The sequence below is a fragment of the Arvicanthis niloticus genome, chromosome 1 (genome assembly GCF_011762505.2).
Source record: "Arvicanthis niloticus isolate mArvNil1 chromosome 1, mArvNil1.pat.X, whole genome shotgun sequence".
NCBI lineage: Eukaryota > Metazoa > Chordata > Mammalia > Rodentia > Muridae > Arvicanthis > Arvicanthis niloticus.
This window is the reverse complement of record NC_047658.1, coordinates 56,882,798-56,892,867: the sequence shown is the minus strand read 5'-3', so window position 1 is coordinate 56,892,867 and position 10,070 is coordinate 56,882,798.

Sequence of the window (10,070 nt, the reverse complement as noted above, 5' to 3'; positions counted from 1 at the left end):
GTTTTATAAGACATTTTGATCATTATCACCTTCTTCCCTAATTCTGTTCCCACATTCACTATCCAGCCAACTGTGAGTCCTTTATATTTTAAACCCTTCAAGACAACATTTTGTTGCTATATTTGTTATAGAACAATTGATCTTCCCATAAAGTACATTCAACTTATCAGGGTATGAACTCTCATAAAATAATAATATGTAAATAATCCCGTGTTTTCCCCCCAGGGGATAAAATTTCCACTCACTAATAACAATGGTGGAATTGTGTGTCTTATCTTCATATTGGGTGACCATTTGGATGCAGTCTTTCTTAGACTTGCAAGGTCTTGTGTTTGCTACCTTAGTCCCTGTGAGTTCATACTAAAAGGATGATCTAAACCCCATTTGTCTCCATTTTAGGACCAGGACTGATTTCAGAAAGAAAGCCACAAGTCCCAAGAACTAGGCCATAAGTCACCAGCTCCAGGAACAGACCATGAGTTCCAGAAATAAGGTCACAAAAACCCCTACCAAAAAAAACACTCTGGAAAAAAATCAAAAGAATGGGAAAATACTTTATCTCATGATGGGCCATTTGTGCTGGAAGCTGGACAGTTCTCTGTCATCCTGTGCTTAAATGATTATGACATACTTATATGCACCACTGACCACCTGGTACAAGCGAATCAGAAGCTGATGCCTGTGACCACTCCATAACTCACGAATAAAATTTTAGATTACTTAACACACTTTCTAAATATAGATGAACTAAAATAGTAGCCAATCAATGTTATACTAATGTCACTGCCTTGCACTTTACCAATCACATTAAGGATAACCTAATCTTTCTAGTGAGTTCCTCTAGTTACTATAAGAAGGTCTGCATGACTTTTTCTGGGTTGCCATTTTGAAGAAGGGTTGGCTTTCTCATGCTGGTTGTTTCTGGAGAATAAAAATTTGTTGTCCTTGTATACTGTCTGTGTCTAGGGTCTTCCTTTAATGACTTGCTTTTTATTTATTTACAATCCAGCCATTGCCCCTCCTCCCTGTTCCCCCTTCCAGAGTTCCTCATCCAATTCTACCTCTCCTCTGTCTCCAAGAGGATGCTTCCCCATGACTAGTCCTACTCAGTCTCTGGGGGCCTAAAGTATCTCAAAGATTAGGCATATCTCCTCCTATTGAGGACAGTCTTCTGCTATATACGTTCCCAGGGTCTCAGACTAGCTTCTGTATCCTGCCTGGTTGGAGTCTCAGTGTCTGGGAGCTCTCAGGGAATCTAGATTATTTGAGCTTGCTGGTCTTTCTATGGGATTGCCCTTCTCTTCTGCTTCTTCCATTATTCTCTTAATTCAACAACAGGAGTCCCTGACTTCAGTCCAGTGGTTGGGTTTAAGTATCTGCATCCATTTTAGTAGGTGTTAGCAGGGCCTCTCAGAGGACTGCCATGCTAGATTCCTGTCTGTATCCACATCATAGCATCAGTAATAGTGTCAGGGATTGGTGTCTACTCATGAGGTAAATCCCCAGTTGGTCCAGTAACTGGACCACTTTTCCCTCAGTCTCTTCTCCAATTTCGTCTCTGTAGTTCACTTAGACAGGAGCACTTTTGGGTCAGAAATTCTGACTGTAAGCTGGTAACACCATCTCTTCACTTGATGCTCAATCTATCTACTGAAGGGGGACTCTTCAAGCTCCCTCTCCCAGCTGTTGGGCATTTCATCTTCCCATTGAGTCCTGAGATTCTTTCACCTCACAGGTCTCTGGAACATTCTAGAGGGTCTACCTACCTCCTACCTGCTATGTTGTATATTTCCATTCATTCTGCTGTCCCTCTGGGCTTCTCTCCTGCCCACAGAGACTTCACCCCTGTCTCATAACTGATCCTGTTCTACTTTTCCCTCCCACTCCCTTATCTAGCTCAAATCCCTACTCCTTCTAACTCCCTGATTATTTTTCCCCCTATTAAGTGGAAATGAAGCATCCTTACTTGGCTTTTCTGCTTGTTACTCTTTTTTATTGGATAATTTATTTAAATACAATATAGATGTCATCCCCTTTCCCCATTTTCCCTCACTAAAACCCCCTATTCTATATCCCCTCTTTCTTTATGCTTTTTTACCATTTTGATTACATGCATGCATTAAGGTCAGTTCTAGGTTAAGGGTCTAGCAATAAAATAGATGAAAATAGTGGAGGAACAAGCAATACAGTAAACACAAATAGTCAAAGCAAAAGCAAGGCATTAAACTCAATTACATGAACACTCCTGTGATCACTGTTTCTAAAGGCTTACCAGGATGGCCAAAGTATCTGAGCCTACTTTCCTATTCTAGCCCAAGGACATTTTCATGCCTAAAGCCTACTTCCTTATTCTAGACTAAAATTTAGATTCCTATCTGAAATTACTTCTTTGTTCTAGCCTAAGATTTAGATTACTGCCTGAGATTACTTCTTTGTTGTACCCTACAATTTACATTCCTACCTGAAATTACTTCTTTGTTTTACTCTAATATCAGATTCCTGCTTGAAGCCTACTTCCTTGTCCTTGGCCCATGTCAACTTCTTGCCAAGCAACCCCAAAGGCTCTCCACCTCTCTCCCTTTATGATTTTGTTAACAAGACTGAGCATGTCTTAGGTCATTCTGTCAAGAATGCCTTTCTTACCCATCATAAAATATGCATTATCAAAATAAATCCATTAGGTTGGTACAGCTCTGTGCAGAAACTTACTGGCCCTTGGCTTGCCAGCCTGTTAATTTAACAACTCAGTCTGAGGGTCCATTTTCAGGTTCAAGCCATGTATTTTGGCTGCCAACATATCGATGTTGTTAAAGATAAACTTTAACACTATGCACAGGAATAAATGTATTCCCAGGACAAGAAGGACTAGCCTGATCAAGCTATATATGCCTGAGGTTTGACCAGAATGAAAATACTGACCTCAGGTCATGGATAATTTGATCAGCATTATCTGCAGCATCAAATTTGAACAGAGCAGCATTCTTTAAATTCATAATCTCACTATGCAAAATTAACACACCCAGAGAGATGTTAGGATTATGCCAAATATCCTATAGGTGTCTTTAAACTTTTTTCTAATTATAATGACAATCATTGTGAATTTCAAAAGTAACACTACACCAATGATATTTGTCATGACACTTGGGATGGCTCCCAACTCTTGAACCCTGAACCTCTTTCAGATGCTTTGAATGGGTTATAGAGCATCATTCATTGTTCCATATACCTATATAAATCCTTTTGTATACTCAATACACTAGTAACATTTTTTTGCTAGATGGTTAACAAAAATAATTGTCTTAACTCCTTGTGCCAGTGCTATTTCAGAAGCAGTGGTGCTAGTAATTAATAGAATTAAAGCTGTTATGCCAGCAATAATCAAGCCTGCTACCCTCTTGCTTCTGCTTACAGCCTAACCCAGTTCTTCTAGCACTTTCAAGCCTTTTCTTTTTTTCAGAGAATCAAGGTTTTCTAATACTCATGGCAGTGAGACAAAAGCTGGTTAATAGACCCCCATAACAGACATGCCAGGTTTCATTCAAAACACTAACACAATTGGAAATTATACAGTCAATGCAACTTACAATAAATACTATAGAAGAGATAACCAATTTTAGTTTGACAATTAAAAGAGCCTTAAAACAAGCACTAACCACTGTTTAAAATCCAGATCCTGTCCCTTCATTATTTCTTGCCATCATAACATCATAGTGAGCTACAGCTAACTTCCAAACATGTCTCTGACAAAGTCCAGATCCAATCTTCCAAAAGTAGACTGTTATTTCCCATATTGGATTGATTTCTAGACCAGTACATGATTGAGTCCTAATAGCTGGTCACCTTTAAGAAGAATACAAGAGACATAGTTTCTCTTTTTAATTTTCTGTCCCACAAGGTCTGAAAACTTGAGGCAAGGCAGCTTGTCCCATCTAAGATATAGAAAAGTAAAGTTGGATCAGGAACATATGTCCAATACAGCTTGCCAGTCACCCTTGTCAGGGCATTCAGCAAGCTCACATGTCGGCATCATTCTTTGTCTCATCAACAGATTGTCTAACCAATCTTTTTAAAGTTCCATGGGCCTCTTCCACAATACCTTGTCCTTGAGCATTATACAAAATCCCCATAATATATTGTTGACAAAAAGTCTCACCTGATGGACTACAATTGCCAGACTTATTATCTGTTTTTATTATTGTATATTTTATTTATTTACCTTTCAGTGTTATCTCCTCTCTCATTCACCCCAAAACCCCTTATCCCATTCCCCTTTTCCTATTTTTATGAGAGTGTTCTCCCACCATCTACCCATTCCCTCCTCCATGCTCTCAAATTCCCCAACACTAGGGAATCCAAATTTTCAGGGACCAAAGCCCTCCTCTTCCACTAATGCCTGACCAAGTCACCCTAAACTACCTATACAGGTGGAACCATGAGTCCCTCCCTTTGTGTTCTCAGGCTGTAGGTTTAGACCCTGGGACCTCTGGTTGAGTATTTTGATATTTCTTCTAAGAAGGCCCAAAGCACACACATTTTGGTCTTCCTTCTTCTTCTTGAGTTTCATGTGGTCTATCCATATCTCATGTATCTTAGGTAGTGTGAGCTTTTGGGCTAATACCCACTCATCAATGAATACATACCATTCTTTCGTGATTGGGTTACCTCACTCAGGATTATATTTTCCAGTTTCATCCATTTGCCTAAGAATTTTATGAACTCACTGCTTTTAATAGATGAGTAGTACTCCATTGTGTAAATGTACCACATTTTCTGTATCCATTACTCTCTTGAAGGACATCTGGATTCTTTCTAGCTTCTGCCTATTATAAATAAGGCAGCTATGAACATAGTGGAGCATATGTCCCTGTTGTATGTTGAAACATCTTTTGGGTATATGCCCAGGAGTGGTATAGCTGGGTCCTCAGGTAACACTATGTTCAATTTTCTGAGGCACTGTCAGGCTGCTTTCCATAGTGGTTGTACCAGCTTACAATCCCACCACAATGAAGGAGTGTTCCTGTTTCTCCACATCCTCACCAACATTTGCTGTCCCCTGTGTTTTTGATCTTAGCCATTCTGACTGGTGTGAGGTAGAATCTCAGGGTTATTTTAGTTTGCATTTCCATGATGGCTGTGGGTGCTGAACACTTCTTTAGGTGCTTCTTGGCCATTCAAGTTTACTCAGTTGAGAATTCTTTGTTTAGCTCTGTACCCCATTTTTAATAGGGTTATTTGGTTATCTGGAGCTTAATTTCTTGAGTTCTTTGTATATATTGGGTATTAGCCCTCTATCAGATGTGTGATTGGTAAAGATTTTTTTTTCAATCTGTTGATTGCTGCTTTGTCTTATTGACAGTGTCCTTTGCTTTACAGAAGCTTTGCAGTTTTATGAGGTACCAGTTTTCAATTATTGATTGTAGAAATAAGCCATTGGTGTTATGTTCAATAACTTTTCCCCTGTACCCATGTGTTCAAGGCTTTTCCCCATTTTCTCTTTTATTAGTTTTAGTGTAGCTGGTTTTATATGGAGGTCCTTGATGCACTTGGACTTAAGCTTTGTACAAGGAGATAACTATGGATAAATTTGCATTCTTCTACATCCTTACCTCCAGTTGAACCAGCATCATTTGTTGAAAATTCTGTCTTTTTTCCACTGGATGGTTTTAGCTCCTTTGTCAAAGATCAGGTGACCATAGGTATGGGGGTTCATTTCTGGGCCTTCTACTCTATTCCATTGATCTTCCTGCCTGTCTCTGTTCCAATACCATGAAGATTTTATAACTATTGCTTTGTAATACAGCTTGAACTCAGGGATGGTGATTTTCCCCCAGAAGTTCTTTTACTATTGAGAATAGTTTTCCCTATCCTGGGTTTTTTGTTATTTCAAATAAATTTGAGGATTGCTCTTTCTATCTCTTTGAAGAATTGAGTGGGAAATTTGATGTGGAATGCATTAAATATGTAGACTGCTCTAGGCAAGAAAACCATTTTTACTATATTAATCTTTCCAATCTATGAGTATGGGAGATCTTTCCATCTGTGATCTGCTTTGATTTCTTCCTTCAGGGACTTGAAAGTTCTTGTCATACAGGTCTTTTACTTGCTTGGTTAGATTCACACTCAGGTATTTTATATTATTTGTGACTATTGTAAAGGGTGTTGATTCTACAATTTCTTTCTCAGCCTGTTTATCTTTTGAGTAAAGGAAGGCTACTTGTTTGAGTTAATTTTATATCCAGCCACTTTACTAAAGTTGTTTATCGGGTTTAGGAGTCCCCTGGTGAAAGTTTTGGGGGCACTTAAGTATACTATCATGTCATCTGCAAATACTGAAATTTTGACTTCTTCCTTTCAAATTGGTATCCCTTTGACCTCCTTTTATTGCCTAATTGCTCTGGCTAGGACTTCCAGTACTATATTGAATAGGTAGGAAGAGAGTAAGCAGCCTTGTCTAGTCCCTGATTTTAGTGAGATTGCTTCAAGTTTCTCTCCATTTAGTTTGATGTTGGCTACTGGTTTCCTGTATATTGCTTTTACTATGCTTAGGCATGAGCCTTGGATTTTTAATCTTTCAAAGACTTTTATCATGAAGGGGTGTTGAATTTTGTCAAATGCTTTCTCAGCATCTAGTGATATGATCATGTGGTTTTTTTCTTTGAGTTTGTTTATATAGTGGATTACATTAATGGATTTCTGTGTATTGAACCAACTCTGCTTTCCTGGTATAAAGCCTACTTGATCGTGATAGATGATTGTTTTCATGTGTTCTTGGGTTCGGTTTGCATGAATTTTATTGAGAATTTTTGCATTGATATTCATAAGGGAAATTAGTCTGCAGTTCTCTTTTTTGTTGGGTATTTGTGTGGTTTAGGTATGAGTATAATTCTGGCTTCATAGAATAAATTGGGTAGTGTTCCTTTCGTTTCTATTTTGTGGAACAGTTTATAGAGAATTTGTATTAAGTCTTCTTTGAAGGTCTGATAGAACTCTGCACTAAAATCGTCTGGTCCCAGACTTTTTTTGGTGGAAAACTTTTAATGACTGCTTCTATTTCTATGCTCCTGATTTAACATTGGTAATTGCTATTTGTCTAGAAAATTGTCCATTTTATCCAGGTTTTCCAATTTTGTTGAGTATAGGCTTTTGTAGTAGGATCTGAGGGTGTTTTTACTTTCCTCTGTTTCTGTTGTTATGTCACACTTTTCAGTTCTGATTTTATTAATTTGGATACAGTCTCTCTGCCCTCTGATTAGTCTGGCTAAGGGTTTATCTATCTTGTTGATTTTCTCAAAGAACCAGCTCCTGGTTTTATTGGGTTTTTTTGTTTGTTTGTTTGTTTGTTTGTTTGTTTTTATAGTTCGTTTTGTTTCTACTTGGTTGATTTTAGCCCTGAGTTTGATTATTTCCTGCCATCTAGTCTTATTAGGTATATTGGCTTCTTCCTGATCTAGAGCTTTCAGGTGTGTTCTCAAGCTCCTAGTGAATGCTCTCTCCAGTTTCTTTTTGTAAGCACTTAGAGCTATGAGTTTTCCTCTTAACACTGCTTTCATTGTGTACCATAAGTTTTGGTATGATGTGTCATCATTTTTTTTTTAAATTCTAAAAAGTCTTTATTTTTTTTTCTTTATTGCTTTCCTGACCACATTATCATTGAGTAGAGTGTTGTTCAGTTTCTACATGAATATAGGCTTTCCATTGTTTCTGTCATTATTGAAGACCAGCCTTAGTCCATATTGATCTGATAGGATACATGGGATCATTTCAATTTTTTTGTATCTGTTGAGGCCTGTTTTGTGACCAATTATATGGTCTATTTTGGAGAAGGTACCATGAGGTGCTGAGATAAAAGTATATTCTTTTGTTCTAGGGTGAAATGTTCTTTAGATATCTGTTAAATCTATTTGGTTCATAACTTCTGTTAGTTTCACTTTATCTCTGTTTAATTTCTGTTTCCATGATCTGTCCATTGCTGAATCTGGGTGTTAAAGTCTGCCACTATTATTGTGTGAGGTGCAATGTGTTCTTTGAGCTTTAGTAAGGTTTCTTTTATGGAAGTGGGTGCTCTTGCATTTGGTGCATAGAAGTTCAGAATTGAGAGTTCATGATGGTTGACTTTTCCTTTGACTAATATGAAATGTTCTTTCTTATCCTTTTTGATAGCTTTAAGTTAAAAGTTTCTTTTATTCGATATTATAATGGCTACTCCATCTTGTTTCTTACTACCATTTGCTTGAAAAACATGTTTTCCAGCCTTTTACTCTAAGGTCTTTGTCACTGAGGTGGGTTTCCTGTATGCAGCAAAATTCTGGGTCCTGTTTGTGTATCCTGTACATTAGTCTATGTCTCTTTTGGGGGGAAATGAGTCCATTGATGTTGAGAGATATTAAGAAAAGGAAATTGTTGCTTCTTGTTATTTTTGTTATTATTGGTGACATTGTTTGTGTGGCTGTTTTTGGATTATTTGGAAGAGATTACTTTCTTGCTCTTTCTAGGACATAATTTTCCTCCTTGAATTGGAACTTCCCTGCTATTATTCTTTGTACTGCTGGGTTTGTGGAAAGATATTGTGTAAATTTGGTTTTGTTGTGGAATTTCTTGGTTTCACCATCTCTGGTAATTGAGAGTTTTGCTGGGTATAGTAGCCTGGGCTGGGATTTGTATTCTATTAGGGTCTGTATGACATCTGTTCAGAATCTTCTCGATTTTATAGTATCTGGTGAGAAGTCTGGTGTAATTCTGATATGTCTGCCTTTATATGTTACTTGGCCTTTTCCCCTTACTGCATTTAATATTCTTTTTCTGTTTTGTGCATTTGGTGTTTTGATTATGTGGCATTCTGTAGCCTTCTTATATGTTTGTGGGTATCTCGTTCTTTAGGTTGGAAAGTTTTCTTCTATAATTTTGTTGAAGATATTTATTGGCCCTTTAAGTTGGGAATCTTCACTCTCTTCTATACGCATTATCCTTAGGTTTCGTCTTCTCATTGTCTCCTAGATTTTCTAAGTGTTTTGTGTTAAGAACTTTTTGCATTTTGCATTTTATTTGACAGTTGTGTCAATATTTTCTATGGTATCTTCTACACATGAGATACTCTCTTCTATCTCTTGTATTCTGTTGGTGATGCTTGCATCTATGACTCTTGATTTCTTTCCTAGGTTTTCTATCTCCAGGGTAGTCTCCCTTTGTAATTTTTTTATTGTTTCTACTTCCAGTGTTATGTCCTGTATAGTTTTGTTCAATTCCTTTACCTGTTTGGTTGTGTTTTCTTGTAATTCTTTAAGGAATTTTTGTGTTTTCTCTTTGAGGGCTTCTACCTGTTTCCTTGTGTTCTCTTAAATTTCTTTGAGAGTGCGATTTATGTCCTTCTTAATGTCCACTATCATCATCATTAGAAGTGATTTTAGCTCTGAATCTTGCTTTCCTGGTGATATAGGGAATTCAGGACTTTCTAATGTGTGAGAACTAGGTTCTGATGATGCCAAGTATCTTGGGTTGCTCATGCTTATGTTCTTGTGCTTGCCTTTTGCCTTCTGGATCTCCTTAGTGCTACTTGCACTGTCTCTGATTGGAGCCTGTCTTTTCTATTATCTTGTTTGTGTCAGAATTGTTTGGGGTGTGTGTTGCTGCTGGGGTTAGAGATACTGCCAGGGATCTGTTCAGTGCTCAGGCACACACTGGAAGGAACTAGTGCTCTGGGCCGGTGGTGAATTTCTGGGTCCCAGTGGGTCCCAGTTACTTCCTCTTTGGGGCGGGTGTTGCTGTCTCCTTACCTAGGATACTGCTGGGGTTAGAGCTCCTGGGAGCTCTGCTTCCCCTTGGTTTTCTGAGATTAGGTGAGGAGCTGCAGCCATGGATCTGCTCAGTGCTCAGGCATAGACTGGAAGGCTGCTCGTTATTCTTATATTCTAAGGGTAGTATTCTAGGTATTCTACACTTTTTGACTAATATTCATTTGTTAGCAAGTAAATGACATGTATGGCTTTTTCTGCCTGGGTTACCTTACTCAGAATGATTTTTTTCTAGTTCCATCCATTTGTCCGCAAAACTAATGATGTCCTCGTTTTTAATAG